This window comes from Andrena cerasifolii, chromosome 14 (assembly GCF_050908995.1).
Source record: "Andrena cerasifolii isolate SP2316 chromosome 14, iyAndCera1_principal, whole genome shotgun sequence".
NCBI lineage: Eukaryota > Metazoa > Arthropoda > Insecta > Hymenoptera > Andrenidae > Andrena > Andrena cerasifolii.
The window spans coordinates 8,758,040-8,770,294 of NC_135131.1; the positions used below are offsets into that span (position 1 = coordinate 8,758,040).

Here is a 12,255-nt window from a genome sequence, read left to right on the forward strand (position 1 = left end):
TGCTTGTTTCCTTTGCGACTTCTTCTCCGCTTCTTTCGTGCCCCGGTCGCAGTCCCGTAATTACCTCGGAGCGAACGGCCGCCCCCTCGACCCTCGCCGCCGCTTTTCCCCGGGAGGAATGAAAAATTTCAGCGGGGACGCCCGCTGACAAATTATGAAACACCTTTTGCCACGCCGGACGCGAAAATTCGCGACGACTGCGCCTCGCGAGGCTCCTTCGCTCCGTCGCCAGGATCAAGCCGCCCCCGAAGGAATTTATAATTCCCGCGTTGCCCCTCACGACCAGTTGAAAAAGAATGGCCCACGTTGCGTTATTCACGCCGAGCGTGCCGCGTTATTCACGCCGAGCGAGGCTCGAGTGAAACAGTTGCGCCAAATGACGCTATTTAGGAATCCTCCCTCAGTGGGCGTAACGAATCGAGGCGCGCCGGTAAACCGATAAAACCGGGGTCGAAATGTATCGGCGCGTATCCGCGGCGCCGTCCGATCAGTTGCATTCGAAGGGGGATCAAAGTTATCCGACATTTTACAGCGGCGCGATATGATTAATCGTTCGTTCCTGGGGCTCGAGCTGTCGCCGCGCGCATTATGGAAATGCGGCTCGCGCCAGACACGCTATTTTCCCGCCACCGGAAACACCCCAATCTCGGGGACAGGCTGTAATATTGTAACGGTCGTCGAGTACTGTGGTTAGCTTCCCGTTCGCGATCACAAAGCTTGCAAATCCTTCGCGCAGTTTACTCTAACGACACTGTTGTTCGGTGCACTGGCTTCGAGCTTCGACGGATTAAAAACCGAGGAACACATCGGTATTTCCTGTTAGCGTGGCTTTGATCGAATAGCGGCAGCTTCGTACATGAGAAGGTACAAAGAATGAATAGTTTATACGAGCGCAACGGTGTGCTCCTTGAAGCGTACCGCTATGGACGCTTTCCTACAGTGGCGCGCAAGTAGTAATGGCCAGCATTAGTCAGACGCGCCAGGCGCGCCTCTTCGGTGATTGTTTAAGATGGAATTTCTGGGAAACGAAGCCTTCCGGGGAATAGTTTCATAGCACATTTTCCATTCATTTTCACTTGATGAATAATCTTCTCGCAGATTTTACCGGCTTTTATATCCTGTATGAATGTATTGTCCTTTAACGTTCCTCGAACCCACAGCGCGGATTTTTTTCTAGCCAGGTGTTCTCCGTTCAGATAAAAGCCGACCCAGTTAAGTGCTACGCTTTCGATGCAATCTGGCTGGAATATCCTGGACGCCCGTGCAGTCGAAATCGTTAAAGTCGTGCATAATGGGCCAATAAGGAAGGCCGGCAGATAGGCCGAAGCGATCGTTAGCCTGGTTTTCTAACGTTATTTCCTCGGGAAACGTGGGGACAGGGTGGTCGACGTTCCTGCCCCGAGCTCGATAACATTTTCCAGCGGCGTTCGCGATCGTATTTCCTTCGCGAGCTTGTGAAAGGGAACGCCGCGACGATTTCCACGACGATTCACTGAGGAGAGAAGTGCGCGAGAGATCGGATCACCAATTTGCCTAAAATCTTCTGTACAATTAGCGCACACCGGGAGCACTGCTCTAAAATCTGTAATAAGATAGAGTTTAAAAAATCGTTTCTTCTACAGCCCCGATACACTCGACTTTCTTTTGGAGCATAATAATATGTAAAAAGTGCGCAGAAAATTTGATTAATTCACAGGTCTGAATATCTAGCGCCTTGCTGTAAGTAGGAAATGAAGGACCTCGAAGCAGGGGAACGCAGAGGCGGGAAAGCGTTGCTTGTCTACTCAACATCGTCGGGGGTAAAATTCACAGGTTTACGTATACCGTAAGCGGATTGGTATCTGCCAAAGCTTCCCTGCTTTGAATGTTTCAGTAACAAGTTACCGCCCGCGAATTGACTTTGATGTAGCTTTGATTAAATTCAAGTGAAGAACTATCAGAGACAACAGGAGATAGTCTTTGGAACATTCAACTCTATTGTGGAATTAAAATAGGCAATTCAAACAACCATAATCCGCGATATCTATTTAAAGTCCAATACCCACCTTCTAGCCTATAATCCAGAAATCCTGTCTACAATCAGACAGGCTACGTGAAATCGCATAATATAGAGAAGCCCCCTTTCAAGCGCTAACTCGAATGCTCCGCTCGCTCAGCTGATAAGTACCTTAAACACTTGCTAACGGAGCGTTTGCAATTAGTCGAAATAGCCACGAAACACGGTAAGTCACAGTGCACGGGCACAACCATTAGTTGAATGAGTCCCCTCGAAAGAAGCTAAGGATCCCGGCGCTGTGTTAAAAGGACTCTCCTTCGCGTTCTGAAATCTTACGTCAGCGAGGCTGGTCCGAGAATGTCCAAGCGGTCTATATTCCATTGGACGTAAAAGGAACTACATTCATCAAGGTTCTTTTCTACCTTGGCCGGGTGGAACGGGCGAACAAAAGCCTGGAAATATTAATTTAATGCTAGGACGAAATTATGCGCTGGTAGTAAATCAGAGGCCCCCGGTTCTTTTGTCCGGGAGACCAGTTTCTGGGCGCGTCCTCGACGTCTCCTATCAGTAAACCACCGGCATCGTCAACGAAATTGCTCGTCTTCCTTCGTATAACTAATCGACGAGCTAAGGAATCGGATGCTAATTCTACCCCATTGTCCCGAGACAGTATTTCATTTGCAAAGCCTTTGGCGCAAAAATCTGTGGCAGGGTGCTTTTTCTTGCATGGGGCAGTTAATGGGGAACATTGCTGCCTTTTTGGCCTTTTTTTTGTAAATGCTTTTATGTCTGTGTGTAATATATCGTGTAGTGGCATTTAATTTAATTTTGCACGCAAAATGCAGTACCGGAGCGCGTTGTTTATTTGCGTGATAATATTTATGGTTGCCTTTTTAAAAGCACAGCCAGAGACAATAAAATGAGTATTTTCAGCGACCAATTTCTGTTAATATATTCGTTTAATCGAGGGTAAAAAATAATGTTTTGTCAGCTTGCCCTTTTCTTTTTGTATTTCACCGGGTTATTTAAAAAGTAATTTCACCTTTGCCCCTTTTGTTGACATTTTGCTGTGACAGATTTTGATTGGCTCCTTCCTGTTTTTTTTTGTACGTTCCCGAGCATTTATGTTTTTTTGTAAAAAAAAAAATTGAAAATAGAGTTACTATTGATTTCTACGATAAATGCACGCGTTGTTGATACTTTTCGATCAAAGATCATTTAGCACGCGTGAAAAAAACGAGATTGTTGTTTAAAAGTGCGCCTGGTTGCCAGCAGCTAACGTTTCCTCTGCGTTTCCCAGGAATTTTCTTCCCAACCGTTTCATAATTAGCGCGCAACTTTAGTGTTTCATAATTCAGCGCAGATTCTACGAAATAAATGCCATGCATATGCATGAAATATGCAATACGTTGCCGCATACGTCATTCGAGTGAAATATGCAAAACATATGCATTATGGAGATTCCGCGAAATAAGAAATGCATTTTTAAAACTCCCCGACCGCGAAACAAATTTCCGCCCAAGTTCCATTTCTTTACTGGTTTTCCGTAAGAACATCCATTTTCATGAACGTACCTGTGATAATGGCAAGTGCTTTCCCACCCACTCGCAACCTCGACTCTCTCCAAATTACTTTTCGCATTTTATTCATACAGGTAGTGTAACTCAAAACTAATTTCATTTGCTCGTGTAAACCGTGTGCTGTCAAAGTTACAGTTCACGCGCCCCTAAACCTTCGCGTACTTTACAAACTTACACCTAACGTACCGTGACGTGAACCGATAGCTATTTCATTGAGCAATAAATCAATTCCCATAACCATGGTAGCTTACATTCATCTTCCGAGCAACGTCTCGAAATTCCAAGTGAATACGAAGCAACTGTGCTGGCACAGGGATACCTGCGCCCCAGTTTTCGCTACGTGTAATTATATAGAACTCGAGGCTTACGTGCAAAGCGGTTCCCCTTCGCCAGGATTTAATTGATCCAGTGTGATATGGTAATCTGATACGATTATGCGTCTTTCCAATAATGAATTGGGACCGTCACGGATCTGGGGCCAATCTAATTTACCAACGTGAGCTCCTACCCACGTTATGGGTGCTATCAGGCAAACTAAGTAATTCTTCGAAGATGAACTAGCCTCAAACTGTGTATCTTCAATGGGCAAGAATTTTCAAAATACTTTCCATCCATGAAATGGCCCATCTGTTAGGTTACTGGCAGTTCATTCTCTCGTCAGCGGTGTCTTCCGTTTACTCGAAGGTAGAAGATCCTCGTTCGGTGGTGGGATTTTCGACCACCATCTTTGGGACGACCCGTATCACGAATTCTACCGCCGAGTCTTTCGCGAGCATATCGATTTTCCATCGAAACTATAGTCTGCTCCGTATACCTTCCAGATTTCCAGATCCGACGACCTCGTTATCGCCGGTTAGGCTGAGCAAATCTGGACTCAGCCAAATTCAAATCGAATTTCCTTTTCGCTCCAACGGATTCCCCCGATTTCGAGTGATTTCCGGGACAAATACAATCGTTTACGTCCTTCGCGCAGCTACGATTTCACCTCGTCGCTTCCCTCCTAAACGTTTACACTTTCCCTCCCCAATTTTGTGCCTTTGTATTTCGCACAGCGTAAAGAAAACAGTAGCCACGGCTTCTAAGAACGAATGACGAAGGATAATGGCTAACAAGGGAAGATGCCGAACCCGAGAATTCAAAAAATTCTGAAACTTTGTGAATATCTAGGGAATGTCCTCCTGATTGCAACGCAATTTTTGTTTGCTGCCCAAATTTACTCGAAGCGGGTGAAATTAACCCCTGAAAATTCGGTTATTTTCCGATTTTGTGTTATAACTCGCAAACTGCAAGAGATAGAAAATAAGTTTCAAGACAAAAGTGACTTCTTTTAATTGGATCTAACATTTGGTAAAAAAATATTTTGCAGTTCACGAGTTGTAACACAAAATCGGAAAATATCCGGATTTTCAGGGGTCAAATATACCCCCTTAGAGTGAATTTGAGTAGCAAACAAAAATTGAGTTGTAATCAGGAGGAAATTCCCTACATATTCACAAAGTTTCAGAATTTTTTGAATTTCCGGGTTCGTGATCTTCCCTTGTAAGTAATTTTTTACAAGAAGATGATTCATTTTAAATTTCTCCCGCTCTTGCTGATTACAAATTAGAGAGAGCCTCCACCAACGAGTACAAGAGCGGTGCAGAAAGTATTGAGAGGTCCAATGAGCCATTAAAAATTCTTGCAATGAACCAATACGTTTCGGGCACTGTACAGTGAACACGACCGGCAATTTCAACGCTCGTTCTATGATATTCTCCAATTATTTTATGCAAATTCACGCGCAACGGACGGGGGATGAGATCCGCCGACAGACAACCGCCATTTAACGGCACCGTTGTCGCCATTATTGGCTACACATCGGTCGTTAAGCCTTTCCAGTCATAAAGCAGATTGAAGTGGAGCCGGTATTTTGACGCTTCGTAATCCGCCGCGTCCGCTGCTCCCTAGCGTTTTCGAATAATTTAAGCGTTTAAGAGTACGTTTGCCCGTTGTATCGCGCCGTTCCACCCCATTTCAGCCAGCATTTCGCGCGGGGGGTTGCCTCGCGAACACATACGCCCACGGCACAAGTTTTTCGCCTGGTACGCGGGTTCGCCCGCGAAACGTGCTCGGAACGTTTAAAATTTTCAATCAGAATTATGACCTAAGAAATAAAATTCTTCTGCCAGGAATCGAGCTCTGTCAACTTCCGCGACAATTCCCTTCCCCCGGGTTTCGCGAGAATTCCCAATGTCTTTTAATTCAGTGGGGAGGGGAACACGGGGTCGCTGTCCATGGAAATTTTCACGGGGACTTTTACCCTCGTTAATCTCGCGGTTAACCCCGATTTTCTGCTGGATTTGCCGCGCATCCGGCGCTCCTCGTACGATCTTAGAACAGCCGATCATCCTTCCTGAATCTCTTATTGTAGCCCACGAAATCCTTGCAGTGATATATTAAGTCCGGTATTATTCCGTAAAGCCGCATAAATCCCAGCGGAATACATTACGTCGAATGGTATGCGATGGAACGGAAGTAACGCGATTTGCATGGGATCATTCTCGACGATGGCCGCTGCTCTCGCTTTATTTTTATTAGGCAGATCCCGGCGGTCCCCGTGGCGGGCTAATTTAAAAGGGGGCCCGAGAAACTGAAGCTTCGGACGCGATTATCTTCTCGGCTGTCCGAATAACGATCTTCCAGGGCTTTAATGTTCTTTAAACTTTAAGCAACACTATGTCATTTTATTCGAGGCTGATTTCTACTAACGTACGATTTAAATAATTCCTTTCGTCGCGGTCCACCCTTCCTTTTTCCATTTTCAAAGTTAATATTCAACGTCGTTATCTGGAGTATGCAGACGACATGGTCGCTGTGGAGAAAGAAAGGGAGAGGAATGAAAGAAACGCTGAGGAAGCTTTTGATATCTCTGTACGAGGAGGGGGATTATTAATAACTGCAGGGAAATTGAATATTGTTTCTTTTAGAAAATGCGAAAGATAGAATGGAATTGTTGGTATTATTTCTAACAATCTTCATGAAAGCAATCTTTTCTTTTAGAATGAAATGCTATAGAACACATCAATACTACCGTCACACTGCTCTGCACTTTCCTTAACTTTCCTTGTCTGTTTGTCTCCTGTCCCACATTTGCCTGTTGATCCTCTAACTTTTAAGTCTATTAGATAATAAGAAAGTAATAGGCGTAGATTGCAAAAATGTACATTTTGTGATGCGATAAAGGCGAATTATTATTATTAAACGTATCTAGAATAATTTGCCAGATATTTCAGAGAAAAAGGGTAGTATCGTGTATGTACATTAACACCCCGTACAACACGGTCACAACTCATCCAAATTCATGAACTGCAAGCGTTCTTAGCGGTGTGCATTTTCTGGCTTACTTTTTGCGAAACAGGGGCTCGATTTTCCACGCAATTATAATGTAATTATCGCGTCGACTACACAGCTGCACGCAACAGTACGATAAATTTTCGGCAATCCGTATTACTTGCGGTGCATTAATCAGAGCTAATTGCCCGGCTGCTGCGTATAATTAATTCTTTTTTTCTCCGTCTCAAATCAGCATTGAAATAATTGCCGGCGTTTATGATGCAGCAATCCCGTCTCGATGGGGGGCAATCAGTTTCATCGACGATACGTCGTGTATAACTAATTGCTGCACCGAAGTTTCGCCGACTTTGGGTTATCCGACTCAACCTCCAATTACGGTATCAAAAAATACTTTCAGTTTCTAACGAGCCGTTGCAGCCCGTTCCATAGGACGAGCTCAGTCAGTGAACTAACTTTCGTTTAACTCGATAGCCTCACTGAATTTTCAGGAAATCGATTTCCAAAAACCACTTCCGAATTGCAACCACCAAAAACACGAAGCAGATGATATAAAACAATATTGCATTTGAAGAACGAAGCTTTTTTCGCGCAAAACATCAAGCTTCCGCAAAATAAAACAATCCATTTCCCGCTCGCCGCGGCGAGGGGGCGGCGTCCGAGGCCAAGAATCTTCCCCGCATGCAAAATTAATTGCTTCCAGACGATTTTCACGCAATCAATTACTCGCCCCGTCGTCTGTTCTGTCTATCAGCAGGAAACCCGTGTTTCACCGAGACCGTCCCCGTTTCTGAGTCGCAAAACGTTTTCCTCGCCCCAGTTGTCCCGTGAGATTCGTTAATCACCGCCCCAGGCCCCTCTCGATCTCGAGAAAGGCCGGCGCAATCGATAGCCCCGGCAGCGGGGGTTCCGTGACGGATCCTTCAAAAGTTTCGTGCACGAAATTGAGAAATTAACTCGACGGGATCGCGGAGGATCGCCCGCAGAGGGTGGTTTATGCGCGCGCCGGGGGTGGGGGTGGATCTTCAGGCAAGGAACGTGGAAGGCTGGCACGTTGGTAATTTATCTCGTATCGCGTCGATTTGAATCACAAATTGGCCCAGATTATGGTACTTGCCTCTCCACACTGGCTGAAATGGACACGTAAACGGAGACGTTTTCGGGGCCGCTATCACCGTGTTAAAACGCTGTAATTCTCTGTCCAACTTCGACCCTTTGATCCCTATTATTGTCAGTGGAGTGGAGAAGAGTCGCGGCAAATAATTGTATTAGTTGTAATTATTATCAGAAACGTAGTTTCGCTATGTTGTGCACTGCCTTGTTGCTTTCCAGGATCTCCTGATTTTTAATTTCTGCTTTTTATGGGAGAGAGATCTACTTCAATATTTTTGGAATTCTAGAAGTATCATAGTTGAAGAAGGGCACAGAAAATATTACTCTCGAATTTCTTTAACCTATTTGGTACTTGGAAATTTCTGTTTCGATAATGAGTTGTAATATTATGAAATTTTAGTGGAAAGGAGGTATATTATTCAGGTATATTATTAGATAATTCTATTAATTCTATGTGGAAGAAGCGAGTGAAGCAAAATTAAACGAAACATGCCCGATTTTGTGGGGGACCGGAACGGGACAATTTCAATTATGTTCTCATCGATGTTTCACGTTTTATAGATACGTCATACTGAATCAAGTTTAATTAGTTTCCGTCAAATTACGCGCACTGAATATAGGAAAGATATTTTGGAATAAATTCGACATGTTTAGTGGGGGGAAGCGTAGATATTATACGAGCCATAGGAGGGCGGAATAATGAACGAATGAATATTTAATTGTCCACTTCGGGCAGGTTACGGGGAATGTTTCCAATATCTTAATTAGTATCCCGTCGAACTGGCGAAAATACGTCGCACCAAGTTTCTATTAAATTTGTATTAAACGCTGCAGTTCGTTGTAATTCCCAATGGCACACCTCAGCACGTTAAACGTTATTTAATTGTCTAGGGCGGCGCGATATTCGTTTCGAACTGTCTCCTACATGTAATTAAACGTCCATTAAACCGTACGTGATTACGAACTTCAGACAGGCCACTCTTTCTGCCCTTTGTGCGTGGTGAGAAAGGGAAAACCACTGGCACGACGCTTCCACGTGCGCCATTATTTGAGAACTTATTGCTGCGTCCACTAATTCATCAGAAACCAAAATGCAGTCAAAGTGAAATACTTTATAAATCATCTTGTCCCAACGATATTACTTGGGAAATTTAAAAAAAAAAAGGAATACTGATAACTGAATTTTTCCATGAAAAATGATTAAATTTCCATGACACTTCTCTTGTTTATTTTACCATCGGGCGTATCTGATGCATCGCAGCTCGCCTCGCATTTGTCATTATTAATGTTTATTAAACCAACGCGGGATTGATTAAATTCCTATGAAATGCATCCTTTTGTGTCAAATTCTATACAGAATTCCTGCATTACATATTCGGTGTAATAATACCACACTGCACTTCCCTGTGCCCATCATATTCGACGTGGAACACGAATCGTCTCTCAATAATACAGGAGCCTTTCACCGAGCCTATCGACACCATAACAAAGCCTAGAACCGCGAAATGTCACTGTTCGACGAAATCTAAAATAACAATAAGTAGAATCATCCATTCTACACAGCCCTACTCAGACACTGTGTCAGAAGCACAAGGCATGGGAAGCCAATGAAAGGCTGGAATTCCAGCGATGCATTTGATCATTACAACCGAGCCCATTTCAGAATTTCCCTCCCCACGTGGACAAGTGAAAAGGGACCTCGGCACACGCGATCAAAAGGCAGCTAAAGGGTTGAAGTCTGCCGCCTTTTGGCAGAGCGCCTGCACGCGCGCAGCTTTTCGCGAGCCATGAACTAACCCCCCCCCCCATTGAAACGTAAAAGCGTCATCTGCGAACGGCAGGGGGTAGAGGCGAGGGGTGGGGGTGGGCTGTCGGTGGAATTAAGCTCGAAGCATTAAAATGTGGCAAGTGCGGCAATAAGAGATTTACATAGCAAAGTCGACTATATTATCGTGTCACGAGTAGGCTGCCTGCTCGTTTCCTCTCTGCACGCCAGACCCCGGGTATTTACGCTGCCATTAACATTCCCCGAATACCGCTGATATAATGGCGCGAATCCCCCGCTATCGGGACAATATTTTCCATAGCAGCCTCCTCTGATAGAGCCGTACTCTCGTTTATCCGCGCCTCTGAGCCTGTTTTGCTTAGATAATTGCAAAATGCGTGGCTGGCTATCGGCTGAACGGCAGAATTATTGATCGCCCGGGCGTGTTTGCGTTCCGCCAGTTATTTACAATCCTGCGCGGCGGATATTTCATTATTAACACCGATTACTGTGTAATATCGCCGGCTGTACGGCGGGACGTGATACCGGGGTTCGTTAAAGTCTGGCGGGAAACGCAGGGAAACGACTCGGCACCTGCTTCGATTTAATTCGACTTCGATCCCCGATGATCTTCGGCCCCCGGTTCGTACTTTTCTTCTTTTACAGACTACACCCCCGCGAGGCGGCAGCTGTATTCGGTGTCCGGGAGGCAGGTGGAATTCGTTCTACGGGCAGATTTATTTTCCGTTTCGATTAGAGAGTGCGTCGGCGATTATTCGATGGGAAACACGGGGCGATATTAAATTTACGTCGGATGTTTGACGTCGTTGTCATAACGGCTGGGATTTACGTCGAGCCTCCGCAGCGGACATTTGCGTCGGAATAAAATGTAGCTGTCGGAAAACGTAACTCGCGCAACGAGGAGATTCGCCCTACGCCATACAGCCCCGCCTGTCACGTGAAATTTTTAATAGTCAATCGGACGGGCGATAATAATTTATCTGGACACGGGGAACACACGCGATACGGTGCCGCGCGACGCGATAACTAATTATGAGTTATCAGTTTGTAAGTAATATCGTTAGCCGTACCGCGGGGGTGGAAAACTTCGCGGTCATTATTCGCCGGGCGTAATTGACACAGAAAATGCATTACTGCGCGGCGGGATATTTAATTCTTCTCCGCGTTCGGTCACGTTTCACCGCGTTTACACAGCCGCAGTAGCCGTTACAGTTCCTTTCACAGTTACTTTTAATTATGCCCCTCGAGGAGGATGGGGGAGCGCCGCTAAACTGTGGAGTATGATTCTGATCGCGTGGTAGAAATTGGAGGGGTTTTTTTTTTTTGATGGATGAGTTCAGGGGGAATTAAAAGGAATAAGGAATTAGCGTAAGCTAGATTGGGATTTCTTTCAATCGCTGTGTATAGAATACACGCGATTTCACACAGTAACACATTTTTCGCTTCACGCTTGTGTTATTCTACTCCCCTTGAAGTTATGCCTATCTGCGAGGTCTGAAAAAGCATGTATATTCGGGATTTTTTGGGGGGAAAACGTGCAGGGTTTTTTAATCAATCCTTTATGTATTCGAAAGTGTACATGTTAAATTACTTGCGGTAATTTTTGCGATGGAAAGTATAAATAAATAAAAGAAATATCAGCGAGCGTAGTTTGCGGTGACCACTTTAATTTTTACCTGATTCATCCGAAATAAAAAAATCGCGGGAATTTAGTTAGTATATTAGGCTATCTAGTCCTTAATCGTTCATTATTTCAAAAATTAATTTGCTACAAAATGCCAGCTCCTCATAGCAAAAATATCGATTTTCGCCACAGAATCGCTCTCAATTTTCATCATTCTACATCTGTAAAATAATAAAAACTACGCAACGGAAATGAAAAAGCGACGGTTAAGAACTAGATAAATTAATATACTAATTAAATTAGATCAAATTTTTTATTTCTGATGAACCAGGTCAAAGCTACAATGGTCACCGTAAAGTGCTTAAATAAAAAAACGCTGCCGGGAGGTCGACTATATTAAATTATTTATCTAGATATCGCATTGCAAAAAGAACTACAAAAATTTCAAAATATATGCTTTCGAGCATACAACCGTTTATTTAAAAAATTCTACAAGCTTTAAAAAAAAGTCCTGAAAATACTTGTGTTTTCAGACCTTACAGGTAGGCATAACTCCTTAAAGAAACACAGCGGGCTTCTTTCAAAGACGTTCAGGTAGCCGTGAAACCAAGCAGCATACGAAATTCAGAAGAAGTTAATCGCGCTGCTAATTTATAGCCACTTCCTCCGCATTTGCATCCCGTATCAAAGTGCTTTGGGCACTTTTTAATCGGCGAAACGGTCGGAGGCCCCTCTGTTTTAATCCGTACGAATAATTCAAGCGTGCAACACCGTCGCGTTATTATGTTTAATATCCACTCGCATTAATCATCGTCCACGAGTATCT

The 12,255-nt window shown here is 44.3% G+C and overlaps 1 protein-coding gene across 4 annotated transcripts in view; it reads right to left on the reverse strand.

The window, feature by feature from the left end:
* Window positions 1-12,255, reverse strand: part of Nlg-5 (neuroligin 5) — a 158,710-nt gene that overhangs the window by 87,859 nt on the left and 58,596 nt on the right. The window lies entirely within an intron of this gene.